Genomic DNA, 22,724 nt, shown 5'->3' with positions numbered 1-22,724 from the left:
GGATTCAGTAATAGTGCTAATTAAAGATTCAACTTTGGTATTGATTACAGAGATTGAATGCAGAGCTTTTGGTCACTGGTTCATTTTTCACACATTTAAGCACCAAAGTCCTTGCAGCACAAGTACATATATGACACAGTCATAGTACATGTGGGTGTAAATGACTTGAGATGTATCTACCTGGATTATATAACAGAAATAAGACAGAGTTCTTGGAATATATCTCTGTGGCTAGTATGCACTTAGCCTTGAACAGCATTCTACCATCATCAATAACAAATTCCTCAATACAAACAAAAGATTTTTGATTTCAACAATTGTCTTAGCTTCTGATGTTGTTCAAAGGGGGTACACTATATATCAGCTTGGGAAGAGATGGTACACAGTCCAAATGGCTTTGCTAAGGATAGCTTGCACCTGTACCCCAAAGACTTTTGTATATTAACTAAATCCTTGTCCACCATAGTGCCTTTCTTGGCCAATGTCAGTTTTCTAAACCTTCCAATATAACTAAGCTGAATCCATATAACACTAAGCTATTGCTGCTCAGCACCTGAGTAATGACCTCCATGGATCTACATGCCATACCTTTGTTTATAAGTTATACAACATAGAATAATTTCCTCACTACTGCAGACACTTGATAATCAAAGGCTAGATTACTGTCTGTGTGCCCCCAAGTCCCTGACTACTGGGTTGACTCTTAGGGTCATGTTGTCAATCTGATAGTTACCAACGGTGGATGACTTTCCAAAGAATACTATTATGCATTCCTTAGCATTTAGTTTCAGCCCATGGCTCGGACACAAGTTATTTGTCTGTCAGCCCTTCCTGGAGAACATTAGTATCCGTGGAGGTTTCTATGACTGCTTCTAACTTGCAGTCATCTGAAATTCAGTCAGCTAGAGGTTCTTGATATTGGCCTAATATTTAGAAGGCATCCTGGGATATTGTCTGGGCCTATCAGTGCAGTGTTCTTGGTCTTAGAACATTGAGGACCTGTTCCCTAGTGATAGTAGGGGGAATTAAATTTGGTATTTCCTGAGGGGAGGTTGTGGGGAGAGAGAGATAAAGTTAGAGATGAATTTTCCTGCCAGTAGGTTTGCTGTATCTTCTGATTCAGTATAGGGGGCTCCATTAATAATGAGCTCGTGCAGATTGTGCAGTGCCCTTGAGGTTGCTGATACAGCTAAAAAAATGCCTTGTGGTAGTCCTGGCCTGGAAGGTCAAATTTACTTCAAATTTAGATTTGCTAGACTTTATTTGTGCTCTGAGTTGTTTAGTTTTATGAGAGTGCTTTTATCGTTCTGGGTGCTACACCTCCTAATGTTTGTCATGATTTTCTTCCTTCTGTTATACAGTCGATTAATGTTGTGATTCCACCAGGGTGGCTTGTTTTTGGAGTTAGTTCTGTACTACTTCCTGGTGGATACAGCTGCCTCGATGCAGCTATTAGCATGCTTGTATAGAGTTTCTGTGAACAGTTCCATGTAGGTATCAGTGTTCTCAGGGTTTATGGGGCCCTGACTTTTGCCAAGTAGAGTCTAGAACAGAAAATGCTGTTAAAAAAGGAATAATTAATACAGCATACAAACTATTGCATGATAACTATAAGAATTAATCAGAGGAGGTTTGAAAGGATTGGGAAGAGAGGTTGGATAAGCAATTCACAAAGAAATAATGGGGGATATATGTCTCCCAAATAAGTAACAAAGTCTAGAAGATTTAGGATCTTTGCTTAAAAGTGTTTACATAGGTATTTTTCTACCCCAAGTAGACTCCAAAGAATTTTTCCTCAAGTAGACAGTAAATGCTGAAGGTGTAATGGGAAATAAAGAGGTATTTTCTGGGAGTGTAATGACTTGGCAGACTTTAAAAATTCCTTGCAGACTACTGTGTCAGAGATACTGAGTGAGCAAATTGGTGTAGCTAAGCAAATGATTTTCTGAGTTCTGATACAGAATCAGAATTGTCTAGATGTAGTAATCCCTTGCTGAGTCTAATTATGGTGGCTACCAAAAAAGCAGTTACCAGAAAAAGAAAGCAAAGTATAAACGAACTGTACTAGAAGTAGTGAATATAGTAACAGAAGGTGAAACAACTGGACTTGGGATCTTTAGGAAAGGAGGAGTAAATTACATAGGAAAAAAATGGGAACTGATAGGAACAATGCATATAGAGGAAGAAGGGGGTTTCAAAGAAGGCAACATTTGAATGAGCTATATAATGTTTGACTGACAATGCCTGGATAGATTATAAGTGATGTATAATGTTTGCAACTAAAATTATGTCAATATGGTTTGCTTTCATTGATATAAATGTATGATTGCCTATGTCATACATAATAATTTAATAAAGATGCTTCTTGTTTAAACAACAAAAAATATATATTATTTCATAGTAGGACATTAGCCTCAGAGTAGTTCCTGAACATTGCAGGGTTAGCTGAGGTTTTAGATTTTATCTTTACTTCAAAGGAGACCATTTTGTGGTCTGAACTTACAGAGAACTTGTATGCAGTGGAGTTTCTTGTTTAGAGTCCTAGTACTGAGCAGTAACACTTTTAGATTTTCTTAGTTTCAATTTGCTATGTCAGAAGTACTTTCAGTTTTGCATTGCCAAAAAAAGGTACTATGGGTGAGGACAATGTTTTAGCTAATATTCGAAAGCTTTGAGGGGAGAGGCACTGACGATCCCTAGTAAAGCAGTGTGGTCTGTTGACCATCTCCTTCCCTGCTGACAAATATTGCACTCCTTAGAATGACAGCAGAAACTAAGCCAATTATTAAAGTTAGTCATTTTCTATCATACTGTGGCATCATCCTTAGAGAAGGTAAAATGCTGTTCAGTGCTAGGCTCATACCAGCCTGCGGCACAACTTTTGAGATCTTCATGAAGTCTCTCTTCATATAATTTAAGGAGGTACATCTCAGGTCATTATGTCCACATGGATTATGACTAAGTCATACTGGTACTTGTGGACCAATGACTTCAGTGTATTTGTATTGTGGTATAGCCTGGACCCTGATAAGCAATTGACCGTGATGTTCACCTTACTCAGCCTGGTGAGAGGGACATCAGTGTGTCTCACAATGGAGTCTCCAATGACCAAAATGTTGAATTGTGTAGTGGATTGCCTTATGCTCTTAGAAGTAGATGCTCCATGGGATGTGTCTGTATGTGTTGATGTGGCTGTTGTTTTGAAATAGTGCATTCAGGGTTACTGAGAGTATTTGCTATGTGTACTTCATGTAGGAGGCATTTGGGATTTAGAAAGGTTACATTTAAGTGCTTCAGCATATGTGGATCTATGTGTCTGCTTTGAACTGTGCGTGTGATGGGTGCAGCATGTTTACTTCTGAGAACCTGATTGACATTAGTAGTGTTTCTATGTAAGAGTTTTGCCTCCAGTGATATTGTATAAATATATCTCTCTCATACTTTATGAGTTTGTTTGAGAATTATTTGGTTGTCAGTAAACATGAGGCAATTTCTACATTACCTCAGGATACCCATATCTACCAAGCTGGTAACGGAGATAGTGGGAAAGTTCATATCCTTGGCTACAGACCTCTTTTATTAATTAGACAGTTCAGTGAAAACATAATGTTAGGAGTATCTAGTTTGCACCTCTGGGGACAGAGCTTGTCACTGCAAACTAGCTGTCCTGTGTGCAACTAGGTATTTGTGATATTTCAAGGGTACTTTTATGGGAAAAATATAAACTGAAGGTGCCTACATCTATAAAAGGCACTGGCAAACACTTGAGAGGAAACTATTAATGTAGACCCTGATGATTTATAGATGAAGTATTTAGGAAGATATTCTGAAATTAGGTTAGACAGCAGCTAATCAAGCAGTTCTTACTCAAAAGAAATGATGAAAAAGAGGAGATTCACCTTATTGGTTACTGTATGGCTATTACTAGTGCTGTCTTCACTACAGCTTCATCCTGTTAGGATACAATGTCCCTTTGCTTCTTCTCTCACCAGAAACAAAACAGTAGCAGCAATCCTAAAACGCGAAGCAGGACACAGGCTGTTTGGTGATCAACAGTCTTGAAACACATGATGCAGAGGTCTGTATGTTTGTTGTAGCCTTTTCATGGTTTCCTGCCTTGAATAGCAAACACACCAATCAGGAAGGCCTCACACGACATTCACTGCCCAATCAGGGACAGTCAGGAGTCAATGCAGTCTGCTCCTTCTATCATCAGGAGCAAAATATAAGCACAAGTTTCAAGTTGGCACCTATGGAGCAGTTATCTAATTTCTGGTGGCCAGCAGTCTCCAGGAAGTAATGCCCCTATGCTCCTTCTCTCACCAGGAGCAAAACAGAAGCACTAATCCTAAGATGACTACTGAGGGGCAGAATGTAGACTCTCCAATAATAGGTGGTCTTGTTTCTTGAGTGATACTTAAATACACAGAGCAGATCCGTGCCCTTGCCTTTTCTGCTAAGACTCAAGGCAGGCAAAAACTACCAGCACTGTTGGTGACTCCCTTCTGGTGAGGAAAGTAATCTCTTTTTTTGTCTGTGAGTTTCTTAAACTTAAACTGAAAGGGCTGCTTTCTGTTTTACCTTTTCCATTTTGTTTTCTGTTTTGAGAAATCTGCTTGGCTTAGTGTTTTTGTTCTATGTGGCAGACAGACACTTAAATTAACCAGGCTGCTCATTTTGCATACTTTTTTTTCCATTAGTTAATTTGTTTTTTGAGTGATACTTAAAGACACGTAGTATATCTGTAGGCTTGTCTTTTCTGATAAGGCTCAAGGCCTGCAAAAACTATAAGCTGCTGGGGAGGAAAATATTCTGTTTTTGTCTGTGAGTTGCTTAAACTGATAGAGCTGCTTTCAGTTTTATCTGCTCCATTTTGTTTTCTGTTTTGAGAAATCTTTGTGGCCTGGTGTTTTTGTTCTATTTAGCAAATAAACACTTAAATTACCCAGAGCGCACATTCAACATACTTTTTTTCATTGATTAATTTGCTTCTTGAGTGATACTTAAATATACATAGTATATCTGTGGCCTTGTCTTTTCTGATAAAACTGAAGGCCTATAAAAAAACTACAAGCACTGTTGATGACTCCCTGCTGTTTATTTTTTCCACTCCCCCCTTTCATTCCTTGATATGCATTTCAAACTTGGTGATTTTAATCTGCCCACCATTACTGTAAATTGAGCTTTATTAGCACCTCCCTTTCTACATTGCCATTGATATCATGAATTATTTGCCTTTCCTTGTGCTTATTTTGAAAAAAAAAGTGCATTTTGCATCTCATTTTCTCTTTTACTGATTCACTTGCTCTGAATTCATTATCTAGCTAGCAGTTAGATAAAGTAGTGCATTTTTACACTCTGTCAAGCTATTTTCTGTGTTTTTACATCAGGAGGACAGAGGATTTTCCATCTAGTGACAGTGGGTGGTAGTTTGGTGTGGATAGGTTGGGGAAACAGACTAGAGATTCCTGCATATAGTTGTTTTATTGGCCAGAGGGATTATTAATCAGTTTACCGTGTTTAGTGCCTTTAAAACTTTTGCACTATTGAGTGGCTCTTCACTCATTTCTTCAACGCAAAGTACTTTCATTGAATAATCACACTTGTATAAGCTGATTAAAGTACATTGCTGTTATCTTGAAATACTTATTGCCTTTCCTTAAGTTCATTTGTTTGTGGTAGTATTTCTCTCTGGACACACTTTTATTGAGCTTTTACATTAGGAGAACTGGGATTATTCATCTAGTGGCGGAAGGTATTTGCCTGGTCTGTCTGAATTGTTAAGCACACAAAAGGGTTCTAAATGTAGTTGTTTTATTGGCAAGAGGGCTCAGTAGTCAGTTTTCTGTATTTCCAATGCTGGCTTAAATTTAGCACATTTGCACAGAGTGGTTTGCCATGCCATTGCCCTATACAGACACAAACATCTAGAGACATGTTTATTTTCCTTATACTGTGAAAGTTTACTGTGCTATTTATTTATTTTTTTTGTTCTTTAAAGTTTAAAGTTGTATTTTCAAACTGCTGTAAGGGCTGGTTTTCTGCACTGAAATACATTGTATCTATTTTATTTATTTATTTATTTATTTTACATTTGTTGACCAGGCTAGTCTAGCTGGATGCATATCCATTTTCAGTAGAGGCCTGGGGAGAAAAGCTCCACTAACAGAATAGTAAAATTAGTAAAAAAAATAGTAAAAAACAATGCTAGTAGAACAGCCAACAAAAATACATCAGGGGAAAATTCCTATACAAAGGTATTGCTAAAATGAGAGAGAAACATGTGTAGCATTGATATACACAAGACAGAATTTGTTTCAGTGCTTCTTATTTAGTATTAGTAATTTGTTTTTAGTTCTTTAACACTTGGACACCAACCCAGTGATTTTACATTAAGAGGGTCAAAGTCTGCACTCTTGTGGCAGAAGAGGGCTTATTTCACCTATCTGAACTGGGAATTGGTGGTGGGAAGCTCATTGCTTACCTGATTGGCCTTAGAGCATAGTTACTGTAAAACTTGTTTTTTTCTGATCGTATATAAGCCTCGGATTTGTGTGAAGTTGCTCTTCACTCAGAGGTAGTTGCTGCTACATCGTATTTACATATCAAGTTGAAATTTCCCTATTAAAACCGCCACATAACTTTACCTTAGTCCCACATTACTCATAAGGCAACTAATTTGCACAGTGAGTAGCATTTATGTATTTAGTTAGGACTATTTAGATCTACCTTACCTTATTATAGCACCCAGGACTTTCACTGGTTAGAGATCATCTGGTTTGGGTGCTGGACAACTGCAGATTACACCAAGTAAGCACCCTTCCGTCATCTGTTTACAAACACCCTCCACTGCTATTCCTTGCAAGTACACATTAAGACCTGTGATCATGGATAGGCACTTTCCTGCTGTCTCTGCATCCAGCTTGGTGGCCATGGGCATTCTGAGGCACTACAGCAACTGCATTATGTACACTGACAACCACTTCATTCTCCAACAGACAAATACAGTATGTGAGAGATGCAGTTATACTTTGGCACTGGAGACAAAACTCTCACATATAGACACAAAAAGCAACAAACAGTCTGCCAGCAACTTATACACATCACTCATTGTACCCACAAAGGACCACACACATAGACCCACATAAGCAGAGGTACTCACATATAACTTACCAAAACTTCAAAGGCCTTTCAGGCACAGTCCTCAGAAACTGTGCATGTACACAGACAGGAACATTCCCATCATAACATACAAAGCCATATCTCATTGTGTCTCAGCTACCAAACCCGTAAGACGAAACACTAGACAACCCAATATTCTGGTCATAGCAGACTTCATTGTGAGACACAATGATGTCCCTCTTACTAGGCTGCATAAGGGGAAGGTTACAGTTAGTTGCCTGTCAGGGGCTAGGATCCACCAGATCATACAAGCATTCAGGTCACTTACCCCTAAGTACCAGTATGACTCAGTCATAGTCCATGTGGGTGTGAATGACCTGAGACATACCTACTTGGACTATATGAAGAGAGACATGATTGAGTTCTCAAAATATGTGTCACAGGCAGGTATGAGCTTAGCACTGAGCAGCATTCTACCATCACCAAGAATGATGCCACAATGGGAGGACATGGTAGATAGGCCATGCTGCTTTGCTAGTGATGCTCTTTACCTGTCACCTCTAGCCTTTTGGATACTGGTCAAAACATTATCCATCCCTATACTGCCTTTTTTAGGCATTGCCAAAAAGACAAACCTTCAAATATAGCAAAAGCTATTTAGGACAAGCTAAAGTTGTTATTGCTCAATGCTTGGAGTTTCAACAAGAAACTGCACTCCACAGAAGCTCTCCTCACCCTAGAGAATGCTGTCATCTGTGCAGTTACTGAAACATGGTTCAAAGCCATGGAAAGCACTTCAGCACTGCATGGCTATAAGGATCCAACTACCCGTTAACATGAAAGAGCAAAAGATGAAGGTGAATCTATTTACTAAAAGGATAAGCACATCTCAATGTTGGTGAAGCAATATGACATGCTTGAGCTACTCCATGTCCAACTAATCATGGGAAAAATACATTACCATATTCTTGCTAGTTACAGGTCCCTCACCATGAACCAGGAAACACATCATACCTGAAGTTACTAGAATCACTCACCATCCAGCACAGTACCATACTCATGGGTAATTTTAACTCCCCCCTCCATTAATTGGGAGTCATACATGACCACGAACATGCAGGCCCACGGATTTGCATTCCCACTAGGGAACACATATCCTAGATCTGGTACTCACAAAAATGTTAGAGCACTGCCCCCACCTATGATATCCTCACTGGTAAGAGCAGATGGTAAAGCAGTCTCCCTTGAAATAAAGATAAAATTCTCCTCCCCACCTAACCCCAAAAACTGTAAGACCTTATCTAAGTTAAATTAAGTAGGGATGGTGTAGCTAGTTTTCAAGCTCCCCCAATCCAGGAAACACAGAAACCTGTGCAGAGGCATACACAAAAGCCCTGTACAACCATATAAACAACTGCAGCAGTACCAGACCGAAGTAAACACAAATCAAACAGTAAAGACAAGCCACCCTGGTATTAATAGGTTGTCCAAGAAAAGAAAAGAAAGAAAATCCTTTCAAGAAGTAAGAGAGAATGTGCACAACAGTTCATACCCTTAAGGAAATCAAATACCCCTGCAAATTGCAACATCAATAGCACACCCCTAAGAGTAGACTCAGAGGTGAAAGAGCTAGGTACACAGATAGATAGTAGCCTGAACTTTGACCAACATGTGTCCACAGTGATGAAGAAGTCCTTCTATGTGCTACGACGTAAAAGTAAAGGTATGGCATCAAGATTCAAGGACATTACAGTTCTGCTGTACTCCTCCCTGATTAGACCAATAATTCAATACAATGTGACTAATCACTTACAGCAGCTGGAATGAGCTCAGAGGTTCCTCAGAAAGAAAATACAAGGTGCAAACAATATGTCCTATACAGGTAAACTAAAAGCCCTGTAACTTTACTTTGTCTCGTACTGACTATTAAGAGGTGACCTATGCCTGACCTACAAGGCACTCACAAATTCAGCCCTGATGGAGCTGCTACACATCTGCAAGTCAAACAGCATGAGGGATCTAAACGTAGTCAGCAACTCAAACAAAACACACTGGAGAGGCAGATATGAGTCTCAGAGATTGCCCCTTCTTTGGAATAGGCTTCCTGTTCACATTAAGCAGAGCCCTTCCCAAGCCCTCTTCAAACACAATTTGGATCAATGGATGGGGAATCGCAAATTCACAAGTGGGGTAGTGCCTATGTCCCTTATGGACAGGAGCTGTCTGTAACATATCCATGCCATTCTCTTGCCTCTAGGGGCCATACATTGGGTAAAACTGGTTATATTCACTAGGCTTGTACAGGCTGTTTAGCTGTTAGCCTAGTAATCCTCTATCAACCTGTGAATCATATGTTGCATTTTTAAAGGTAAGATGGAAAAATGATTTAATATCCTATGAGATGCAGTGTGTAGTAGGCAGTTAGATATGAAAAAGGGATAACTCAAGCTTTAGCAATCTAAGGGGGAGCCACTAATTTTAAAAGCGCAAGATAGATTGGAAGGGGGTGGACACTTCATATTCTGGCTCTATGGAATACAGTGGGATGGCCAATACATTTAAATAGCTGACGTGGAGTGATTTCATAGAAAATAAAATGGAGAATATAAGATTTCTCTTGTACTTAGTTGATTATGACTCGCCTAATACAAAAAAAATGTCATATAGTAAAGTCAAGAATGTGCTTACTCAAGAAAATAAGCAGAGGTCTGAAAAATTAGTATAACAAATGTGGAAAAGAATATATATATATATATATATATATATATATATATATATATATGCATACATATACACATACATACATATATATTGTGACATGCCTTGTAAATATATACGTGGTAGCACAGTGTTTTGGATTCAGTAAGCAGCTCTACACAGTGTGTAGAGCCGAGCACAGCTGTGCAAACAAGGTTAACACTGTGGCATGCAAATGACAGCATAAGCAGCTGAATTGTATGCCAATCAACCAAACAAAGATGGAGGAGCTATTCAGCAAGCTATAAAGCAACTGTGTAGACTTGACGCTAGTTTTCTCTGCAAATTCCACAACCTATTGGAATACAGCCACAGAAAGGAGTCTACACAAAAACAATGTTAAGACCTGCTGTTGCTTTAATTCATCTGTACATACAACAGGCTGAAGTCTGTCTGCCTCTGCCGCTGCTAATAATCCAAGGTCAAGAAGGAGAAGAGTTTTCAGACCCCGCCTAACTTATCACAATCTACATGATATGGAAATTGTAGAGCGCTACAGGGTGGATAGAGACACACTACAGGAACTCTACAACCTCTGTTATCCTCTAAGAGAAACCCATTCCAGTGGAGACAAAGATATGTGCAGCACTTAGAATCTTAGCTATAGGTTCCTTTCAGAGACCAACAAGGGACATGCTGGGGGTGTGACAGGCATCAGCATCCACCATCCTACATCAGTTCTTGAATGCTATACTCCAACATGCTAGTGACCACGTATATTTTCCCTGTACTCCTGAGGATATGGCCAGAAATATGCAGGAGTTCTACCCTATAGCACACTACCCTGAAGTAGTGGGTGCAATAGATTACACACGTAGAAGTTACAGCACCACCCAGGGAACAGGGAAGGCTGTACAATAATAGAAAGGACTTCCACTCTAATTGTCAAGTCTTGTGTAATGCCAAGAGAATCCTCTTGAATGTGTGTGCTGGCAGTGGCAACCCAGGCAGTTACCATGACTCCTACATCATGACATATCTGGCCATCCCCCAACTGTATCAGATGTTCATTAGGGGGATATACCACAGGGACATTTTCTGGGGGATACAGGTTATTCACTGGAGCTGTGGCTGATAACACCAATCAAAAATATTCATACATCTGCTGAAGAACACCATAATTGAAGCACACGCTCAAACCAGAAATATCATAGAGCGTGTGTTTGGGCTGTTGAAATCACGGTTCCAATGCCTAGATATATCTGGTAGAGGCTTGCAGTACAAACCACAGACATGTACTGAAATATTCACAGTATGTGCCATGCTACACAAAATCACCTGAGAGAACAGCTTCAGCAGGATCAGCAAGGGGAAGGTGCACACATCCCACCACCAATGACAAGGTCATCACAGCCACACACAGATGAGGAGTCAAGAGTGAGAAACAGCAGCTGCTGTGGGTGTAGGCAGATGTAGGCATGCTCAATATGCCCTCGCATTGGCTAAGAGACAATGCATAGCACACTCACTCACCACCTAGGGTCCTAAAACCTTCCTCCTATGCACATTCATGTTGTTACATTGATGCCAGGCAACTGTCACAACCTTTACCTCCCAATGTATTGGCTGTGTACTGCTTGCATCAGAGTCAGCCCTGAACTAAAACGGTTGCAACTGCTGGATTTACAAGGTAAGTGGTGAACCTGGGGTGTACTGTGTAATAATATGAATGACTTGCATATCCTTGTATGTTATTACTTGGTAGTGTAAGCTAGTAAATCATGGGAGATTCATACAGAAATTACCTTAACATTTGACAGTAGAGACTTATTTGACTTATATGTGTCCATTACTCATCACAGTTGGTGCACCTCCAGGTGTTTCTGCAGTCACCTCCTGCTGCACCTCCAGGTGTCAAATATTGCTTGCTCATGTTTGCATTAATAATTCCAAAACCATGCTGCATACAAGGTATCAGAATATTTTATCTTGAAGCATATATGACAACAAACACAATTATATTGATATTTGAACTCTGTCAATGAGTATTTGTTAGAACTGTAAGGTGATAACTTCATTTTTTTAAACGCTCAAGCCACACCCACTGGTAGTTAAAGGTACACACTCAAAAGAGCTGCACTGGAGGGAAGGATTTAAGTAGTAGGTTTCAGGCATCAAAGATTCACAAAGTCATACCTGTCAAAAGTAGTGATGGTTATTACATGCCCTCAGTTTAGCACCACACGTTTGTACTGGAAAATCATTAAAGAGACACGTTAGAAAGTAATGATTACATATTGCAGTTTCAAACTTCACAACCCCCACAAGATCATTAATAATAAAGATGGAAACATTTTGATTCTATCAACTGTCTAACTTTCTAAAACCAATTTAAGTCAAAGGTGCAGTTACCAGTTCAACATCACAAATACAGATATACTAAGCACTGTCAGCTATGCACCCTGAGCACAAAGCTTATGTATCTTTGAATATAAAAGATACAAAACAGGGATATGGCACAGTTATCATCACTTGCACAAGGTGTAGTGTGGTTTGGGGGGATAGGAAGCCTAAGCTAAGACAAAAGGTTGGTGAGTGTGTTTGAGTAAGAAAGAAAAGCAGGCAGACATTCGGATAAAGCAACAAATGGCCAGTGAGATAAACGGCTGAACCATGTAACTGTTGTGCGTGTGTCTGTATGGGTCATCCAGGTGAAATTGGTGTGTGAGTATCTGCATGAACACAGCCAAGCTCTGTGCTAGCTCTACATCTTGGTATGTCAGACAGGTGTGAGCCATTCATGGTAGAGGTAGCAGTTCATTGTTGTCATCCTCAACCACAAGAACTAGGTCTGCCAGGAATTGCACTGGCATGCCCACACCCATGGTCAGATGCACTGCTGCTACCTGAATGTGTCTGATGTCTGCTGGACGAGTTCCACTTCACAGAGATGCCCAAGACCATGACCCCATGGCCTGCCACATCTGGGTGTGTACAGCTCACCCACTGATGGAAGTACTGCTACTCTGGGAGCGTGATCAGGCATGGCCAGGTTGGATAACAGCAGATAATGTGGTTGATCTACACCCATGAGGATGCCATCCCCCTCCCAGCAGACATTTCATCACAAACATTGCTCATTCCAATGTGTCATTCATCGGATCCATTGAATCAGCCATCATCAGTTGCTGATACTCTGTCATCAGGTGGTAGAAATCCCACACTTCCACTATCAGGATCACCTTTGATAATAAGCAACAAACACAGGAACAATTAATACCTACACTACTATAATCCAATATATGCTACTAAAATAACAGTGGTGCCACTAATAGACAATACAGCAGTACACATACCAGTCCTGACATCAGCATCACACACTAAACTATTTCTTTATATTGCTCATCAATACTGACATAAATGTTTGGTTTAACATGTGCAGATGATGGTATGCTCTATATGCTGGATGGTCCTGGAAGAAGTAAAGCTAAAGGTAAGCACAACATCATCACAATTAACAGTAACCCAGGGCACAATACTTTTCCCCCTTTATATGTCCATCAACTATACTTTCAACAAGAACTTGGATGACAAGTGCAACCTAAGCCCATGTGTAATTAATCGGAATGTGTTGTTAACTGTAGCAATTTTCAATCCCCCCAACAATTATTTCTTATGAAACAGAACTAACATATTAATTTAAATTGTTTTACTATATAAACAGTATTTAACAATTGAGATACAAAAGCCTACCTGGAAGCTCCTTCTGAGACATACTTGCTGTCCCTAAAACAGTAGCACCAACGTCAAGGGCATGCTGTTCTGCACTTTCCTGAGAGCTGTCTGGATCCCTGACAGTGGGCAGAAACACTTCATTTGCTGTTAGTGGTGGCTGTATAGCAGCACCCCCCCAGTCATGGGACACTGCAGCTGCTGTCATCTGTGCAGATGAGATCATGTCAGTGGCCCTATGGCGCACCTGGTCATATATCTTGCTAATGTCTGCAACTATCTGCTGTCAAATTTGTATTCTGCCTGACATATCTCCATGTTCCCTCTCAAGCAGGCAGGCACCATGTCACCTAAAAGCTTCAACAATGACCTGATTCTCAGTGAAGGGTGTTTTTTGAGGATTGAGACACCTGGGTGCCACAGTCCTAGGTGTCCTAAAAGATGACAGAAGGATAATAAATATAAGTATCACAAAACTACAAAATAACTGTTCCCAGATAGAACTGAAAGGGTAGCATTTCAGTATTACCCAGTGGAGAAACATAAAACAGTGTAGAGATTTGAAATCTGAACAACAGGCCGGATGTAAAAAAAGGAGAGTACCTATAGCAACATATCCTTGTTTGTGCCGTACCATCAGTGCAGCTTTGCTCCCCATCCCCAAAAGAACATGCAAATGACACATGACAAACCATCTTTGAAATGCTAAAAGTGCTATCAAATGAGCTGTCACTGAAACATGTCTACAGGTTTAACACAGAACATTCCATGTTAAGATATTGCCAATCATGTATACATGTGAAATGCCCTGACAAACATGTCCATGCCATCAGCACACTTGTAACTAATGCATACAGATAAAAGGGTAAAAGTCTTATATATATATATATATATATATATATATATATATATATGGGTCCCCTTCACATGGTCGACAGTTCATTTGATCGACATTTATTTGGTCGACAATTCATATGGTCGACAGGCAGATTTGCCCCCCTCCCCAATGTTGTGCGACCCTGGAGTTGATATATATAGTTAGGGGGGGTGTGGGGGGCAAAGCCCCCCATATAAAACTGCTTGTCGATCAAATGAATTGTTGACCAAATGAATGTTGATCAAATGAACTGTCGACCATGTGAAGTAGACCCATATATATATATATATATATATATATATATATATATATATATATATAAATATATATGGTACTTATGCATTATCGGAACCAGACTTTTGCGGGCACGAAATTCGGAAACTTCAAGTGAAATGAGAGCATGAGAAAGTCTACGGTGTTATCCAAAGTCCTTATTGCAGATGAAGACGTTTGCCTTAGCTTCAGGAAGAGAAAATAATGACAAAATCCTCTTTCTGATCTGCATGCATTACAGACGCACAATGTAACTGTCATGGTGCTGTCGTGTTGAGAAATGGAATCTGTAAGTACTGATTGCTCCAGTTTTGAAAAAGGGTGTAACACCAACTTTTCCTTTGCCTGAAATCAGCAGCAGGATAGTGTTACCCAGGATTAGTTCAGGAGATATAATTTGTTATTATTTTAACCTGACATTTGTTAACCGGCTTAGTCCGAGTGGGTACAGAGCCTTTTTCAACGGAGAACTGAGGAGAAAAGTTGCACCAAGCTCTCACGCAAACTTAATATGGATACAGGAGAACAAAAGAATCCCAATAACAAAATCTAACAAATTTTAAGTAAGCTGTGGTTGTAGTTATAAGGATGATAACGCTGACTTACATTGTGTAATTGCAAACAGCTTGCAAGGAAGTCAGTGCCGACATCTTAGCATGAAATGTGGAGGTATGGGTTCTGTGAACCCTAAACAGATCTCAAACTTGTGAGCATGGTGTCAAGAAGAACCGGGTCATGGCATTCCTGCTGAAAACACAGACGACATTGTTTGAATAAAAGTAGCATGACTGTTAGTTCTTGCTTGCAGCAGCATGTAATATAATACTCCGTAATCATTAGTGCTTTGCAATTCTTGCTTTAGGAAGCATATTGCTACCGGTTTTGTAAAGTCGTGCAATTCATAATTTTTTCACTGGTGTAAAACATTTGCTGTCATGCAAAGTAAGTAATGGTAAAATAAACAGCAGTCTAGGTTTAGTTCAAGAAAAGTAAGTAAGCTGTGACTCTATTTCTGGGAATTACACAATGTTACAAATCTGGTTGCGATAATATATATATATATATATATATATATATATATATATGTGTATATATATATATATATATATATGTATATATATATATATATATATATATATATATATATATGTATATATATATATGTATATATATATATATATATATATATATATATATATGTATGTATATGTATATATATATATCCATATATATATATGTATATATATATATATATATATATATATATATATATATATATATTTTTTTTTTGGCTGCTTATAGATGGCGCAGTGGTGCAGTGGTAGTGTTGTCACCTCATAGCAAGAGGTTCTCTGGTTCGATTCTCGGCTGGGGTGCCTTCTGTGTAGACTTTGCATGTCCTCCCTGCATTCATGTGTGTTTCCTCCGGGTGCTCTGGTTTCTTCTCACATTACAAAGACACGCATCTGGAGCATTTCTCCCTGGGCCTCTGCTGAAAATTGGCTTTGTTCCAAGTCAGACTTTCCCAATTAAATAAATAAAAAATAAAAACATTTTCTACTGTGTATGTCTGAGATTGCTTTTATTCTTTTCAAATACTTTTCCCTTTTTTCTTTTTTTATTTTTGGAGGGGCAGTGTTTGCATGATGCATCGCTTAGCGCAAACATGGGAAATGGAGAAAATGAATGTCAGGTTTGGCTTTGCTTATTTCATTTGCACGAAGCGTGGTAGTGAGCAAAGTGGACTAGTAGCCCACCCAGGAAGCAGACAGAATACCTGAAAACAGGGTGTTTGTAAAAGGGCAGAAGTCAAAAGCAATTCATTGTTGCAATTTCTGTGTTCAATCGCAAAACTGCAGTTAGCAGCATTGCGGGGCACTTAGTAAGGTTCCTCAGCAGCTGCAGCCACCGAACACCTGCAGACAGGACTCAGACAGCTAATAATTGAAATTGAACACATTCAATTAATTCTGCTGGGCACCGTGCAAACCTGTAAAGCGCCGTTGTGCTGCAGTTAACACAGACCCCTTAAGAATGATTAGGAAATTAGAAAATGTCATGTAACTAGTCTACTGGCAGCAGGTGTAAGTGTAGGGTTGGAGAAGAGGTGATCCTGGGTTCTAGTATAGGGCATACAATCTATTTTTACTGTTGTGACAGTAAAGCTTATAGCAATGAACTGAAAAATAGACAAGTGTTATTTTAACATTCTAGTAGCAACAGGTGTTAAGTGTAGGACTGCCATACACATGGTACTGGGCTCTCATACAGGACATTCCATACATTTTTACTGTTGTTCCAGTTCCCATTATATTCACTCTTATAACACTTTAGATAGTGAAGCTGATATAAATTATATGTATGAGGGATAAGACACCAGTAAGTTTTGTCAGATGTTTGACTGAGCGTATACTGTCTAATATATTTCTGTAAGTATCATTTTGCTATCTGGACTTACACGGCTTTACAGTTACACAAGACACATACACAACTGGATCTTTATCCATTAACCTTGTCAGGTCACACATATACATGCGTAACAGCTCAAACTGTCACCTGTATTTATCTATGATTCCAGACTATGTTTGAGCAGCACTTCGTCTGTGACAAAGATGGAAATTCAACACTGTGTAAGAAAATGTTTTGTCCCTTATGCCTAGGTTTGAATCCCACAGTGTAAAAATCAATTTTCCCAGTGTACAAAGACACAAACAAATGTGTCAGGTCATTACAGTTAAGCCCCCAGAGCATGTCTGCAAACATAACTCACCTAACAGTTACTTCCCAATCTCCAATCTCCAATAAGTATTTTCAGGCTGCATCGGTAGACACCCCTTAAACTAAGGCTAAGTGTCAGATTAACCTTCCAATTTCAATTATTTAATTTCTCCTTGCATGGTACTGCTGTGCTCCACTTAGCATTGCGAAAACTCCATTGGCATTGTTGCTCGGGTTTGTACACCACCATTAAACACAATAGCTGGAATTGGCAGGAAAGCATCAGTTTCCCTTGCTCTAGTTCAGCTGGTAAACATGGCTGGCATTAAAGAGGAAGGTACCAAGTTTAGGGCACAAAGGTGGGGTGTCCAGGAGTCCAGAATATTTACTGGACTCCTGGTAGAGTGCACAGCCAAAGACTTCTACAGAGGGACTATTCTGGTTCCCAGTACAAGTCTGAGGATTGGAATAGTGTGGCCCAGTCTGTATCCAGTGCCACTGGTATCCCGCACACTGGACAGCAGTGTAGGCATGTTTTTAATGACCTACATAGGTGAAAGAGGGATACTCCCAACCATTGGTTGAATGAGTTTGAGACTGCAGACATCCCACAGCTGTCTGAGTATGACAATAAAAGAGTACTTGTAAGACTTAGAAAGCTAAGTGTAGGAAAGACTGGTATGCATAATGTTCTTCTGTTCTTTTCTGTTTTTTCTCCAGCTCCCACTGAACGTGAGTTCAGTTGGCAAGCTCATGTTGCTCAACTGGAGAGACTGAGGGAAGCAAGTGTTATGTATGCAGCAGAAGAGAAGTGTTATTGTAGCTTTAAAAGTTAAAGATAGCTTTTTTGTCTTTTATGGAGTTGTATAAAAGTGAGCATGTATATCCAGACTGTAAAAGCAAGTATGCATGCATTAGTCTATAGCACAAATTTTCTATTATGTGTCATCAAAATGTCTCCATGTCATCCATGTGACCCGCATCATTAAATGCTACACAGCACAGTGAGGTAGGCCAGCCACAGTGGATCAACATGCCCCACTCCACTGGCTACAGCACAGATGCCCAGCACGTCTGGGAGCCAACTTGGCAGCACTGCCTCTGCTGCCCCTGCACTACCTGTTCCCACAGGTAGTACTGCCTCAGAAGCTGGTGCAGTGGTAACCTCCGGGAGCAGTGGCAGTTCACCTGCTAGGAGATGCCAGGGATAGTGCATAGAGTTGTGCACTGCACCATTGGTGTATGCCTATGCTGGATTGCTGCATGGAGAGGCTGCACTCCCTCATGGTCCATAGGAGAAGACATCAAGCACTCCAGCCATCCTGGAGTAAGCAGACAGTGATTACAGTAGAGTGGGTGAGGACTTGATTCTCACTGTCTCCAAGCTTGATGGGCATGAGCCTGGGTTGTCCCCTCCCTCACCCCAATCATGGTGTGCCCCAACCTTTTGTGTCCCTCACCATCTCTTTTCTTGTTTGTCTTGTTTGTTTGCATTTGCTTCCTCACTTACCCAACTCACCTGACCCAGACATGCCTTCTTCCCTTACCCAGCAGTCTTCTCTTACTAAATTAAAAAAATGGGCACCTGTCCCACAAATAAATAAATAAATAAATGAAACAAAACAAAAATGATCCCATACATAGCTCTCCATTTCACACACTTGTCTTCTTGGCACACTTGATTCGGTCCAATTGGCTATACAACATTGTTGTCACCCCTCTCTCTGGAGATGACAGTCCAAATTCAGCTAATATTCTGCACATATGATCAGTTTTTAACTGTTGAAGAAATGAATAGCTATGGTTCTTTCCTACCTACTTCCTGCACATTGCTGTATTGCTTTCCCATTTTTCTTCCCCCTGCTTGTTCCCCATTTCACCACTTTCATATCTGCCCCATTTTAACACCTATAATCTGGTCAAAAAATAGAATCACACAGCATAGATAAGTAGCCGAAAAAGCAATGGATCCCTTCACCTTTAGGCATCTCTGTTTGCATAGAGTTTCATATTGTGCAGTAATGCCAATTGATGGTGAGTGGTGATAGAATGCTGTGGTTATTTCTGCACAATCTCGCTTTACACCTGTGTGTTAAGTCAACACACAGCAACACATATACTATAAAGAATTAATATCATTACATTATCACTGTTTATTTAAAAGTATTTAAAAGTGTTAGATACACCTGGATTTGAACCTAGTATCATCTGGGCTCAAAAAGAAATGTGTCAGTGCATTTACACCTGCTGCCACAGAGTCACTTAAGTAGCAGGCGTGTTTCATAGACTCAGTACTAACTGTCAGACTTTAGCAATGCGGCTCTCATTTGCACACTGCTTAACAATGCCCAAGCATGGAAAGTATGGGAAATGTGCATCTAGCATGCGCAAACACTTTGCCAACTGTCTCGCACACCCGCTACTTACCCGCGCTATGGAAAATGAAATGTTATCTATTCCTGTCCATTTCCTATGTATGACATGAAATTACATGTGGAAACATAATACACTGAGGGCCCTATCAAACACTATATCACATATTCACAATACAGCCATGTGTTGCCATCCCCCAGCATGGCAACCCTGGTGTCTCTATACTTTTGTCACACATATATCACCTACACTACAGAACTTAATATCAAATTAACATGCAGAACTAGAACTATTGACCCATAAGCCTAAAATGTCGTATCTGCAAGGTTAGGGAAGGAATCAGCATTGACTTTATCTACAGGGACATAGGTGACCTTTGGCGCAATTGACCTAATCCATTTTGGTTTTGTTGAGGGTAGATCTTGCTTATTAAACCTAGTGGACTTCTTTGATACTGACCGCAAAGACCTGGATGAGGGATAATAGGACATAACCACCTATGTTGCATTCTCCAAGGCCTTTGACACTATCCTCCATTCAGGTATCATAGAGAAAATCTCCCATCTGGAGATTAACCCATACAATACTAGATGGATAGCCATCTGACTCACTGACAGAACACACACTGTCATAGTTAGGGACTGTACCTCCACCAGTAGACCACTTACCAGTGGAGTACCGCAAGGATCTGTACTGGGCCCTCAACTGTTTGGAAACTTCTCTGAAGTCCAGGGCAAGGTAGATGGCCTGTGCTTACTGAGTTTACAGATATGGCCTGGGCTTACCAAGTTTAACATATTATAGAAGGGGCTAACACAGAAAAATGATTGGTGCCAAATTCATGGAGTGAACCTTAAAACAAAAAATGCCTCATTGTCTCCTTTGGCAATGAAGTACCCCCTGCTAATTATGCTATACATAGCACTCTTCTAAGCTCAAACACAGTGTTGTGAGACTTGAGAACACATGTTGATAGCAATTTACAATCACTATGTGCCCATAGCGGTGAGACACATTCTACATTGCACACCTCATAAATAAGGCCATCACATCCAAAACCAGGGAGGTCATAACTCTGCTGCAGTCTACCCTTATAAGACTACTAATTGAGTACAATACTGTCTTCTGTCTATACCTCACCAGGCACTTATAGCAAAGGGAGAAAACACAGAGTTTTGTGACCAGGAGAATCCAGGGCTTCCAAAATATGACATACATGGAAAGTCTGAAAGATCTGTCACTGTACTCAGTATCTTGCAGGCTGCTGAGAGGTGATCTGTGCCTGGCCTACAGAGCAGTCTGAGACCCTGCCCTTCTGGAAATGCTGGATATCTGTAAATCAAATGGGACAAGAATAACTTGCTTCAGGGATCTCAACCTAGCCGGTGACATAAACAGAACATGCTGGGGAGACAGATATATATCCCAGTCATTGCCACTCCTCTTTAATAGGCTCCCACTGCATGTAAAGCAGTGCTCCTCAATGACCCTATTCAAACGCAACGTTAACAACTGGGTGGGTGATTGTAAATTTTCCTCTGGGGTGGCACCTATGTCCCTCATGGACAGAGCCAGTTGGTGCTGATCACAAAATTGCTCTGCTAACAACAACAACCATGTAACTATGCTCAATAAGGGTACTTGTGTTTTTACACACCTAGGCTTGTAAACGCCCTAGACCCATTAGGCTAGCAAACCCCCTATGAGCCTATGAAGCTGTGAACCTATGCAAGCCTATCAACATCTTTTCTCCAACATGCCTTGCTGACGTCATCCACTATAAGTTGACCTGCAGTCTTGTAAAAGTCAGACTTGTGCTGTAGCTTTGCATAAAGTACTGAGTTCCATAGTCTGTGTACTTAGGTAGGGTTCTGTTCTCACTTTGGTCAAGTGTGTGTGTGTGTGTGTGTGTGTGTGTGTGTGTGTGTGTGTGTGTGTGTGTGTGTTTCTAGCCAGAAGAGTAGAAGTGTGTATCCTACAGTTACTGCTCCCATTCTATGGATTGACAGTATTTTGTTACTTTACATGCCTAAACATCCATTTTATGCAGGCCTCCTAACATCTTCTCTCCAACATGCCCTGCAAATGTCATCCGCTATGAGTTGACCTGCAGTCTTGTAAAAGTCAGACTTGTGCCTTGACGCTTGCATAAAGTACTGGGTTCTGTAGTCTTTGTACTTAGGTAGGGGTTCTGCTCTCAGTACATTCAACTGGTGTGTGTGTGTGTGTGTGTGTGTGTGTGTGTGTGTGTGTGTGTGTGTGTGTGTGTGTGTGTGTGTGCACCTGCTTGACATTACAGACAGCCTTTTACACTACCATGTGAGACACAGTTATTTCCATATTCTCCTCAACAAACACAGCTGATATCATCAACTATAAAGTGCTGTCTGAGACACTCCAAGTCAGACTTGAGCTGTGGTTCTTGCCTTAAATGCAGAGTTCTGTAGTCTGTGTGCTTAGATAGGTAGGGGTTCTATTTTCAAGGCAGCCAACTGGGGGGTGTGTTTGTTTGCACTTACTTGACATTTTAGAGAGCCTTTTAGAGCAGCATGTGGGACACTGTTATTGCCATATTCTCTTCACCAGACACTGCTGATGTCATCAGCTATATCTGATTTGTGTATGTACACTACTCCCATTAGGGCAGGGTCAGAGACTGGCCTGGAGGCCAAGCAGAAGTCACCTAAAACTATACGATACAGATTGCAGTGACATGAATTTCAGTCTATCCACATATATCATGGCATGGTTTGTTTGCACTATATTTACTTGGTGAGTAACCCGTGTGGTCTCTCCAGCTGCTGCATGTGTCTGGTGAGGTACATGCAAAAGAGAGAATTATACTCTATATTAGTTTTCTGATGAGGTGCTGGTACAGTGCTATAAGTTATGATGTGCACAACATATGCTTTCAATACCAGTGTGGACACTT

The 22,724-nt window shown here is 40.3% G+C and overlaps 1 protein-coding gene across 1 annotated transcript in view; it reads left to right on the top strand.

Moving 5' to 3' along the window:
• Positions 1-22,724, top strand: part of LOC122808584 (protein NLRC5-like) — an 849,388-nt gene that overhangs the window by 266,173 nt on the left and 560,491 nt on the right. The window lies entirely within an intron of this gene.

This window comes from Protopterus annectens, chromosome 8.part0 (assembly GCF_019279795.1).
Source record: "Protopterus annectens isolate FY-2018-M chromosome 8.part0, PAN1.0, whole genome shotgun sequence".
In the NCBI taxonomy this organism is placed as follows: domain Eukaryota; kingdom Metazoa; phylum Chordata; order Ceratodontiformes; family Protopteridae; genus Protopterus; species Protopterus annectens.
The sequence above is the reverse complement of the archived record's forward strand: the minus strand, read 5'-3'. Positions and strand labels throughout refer to the sequence as shown.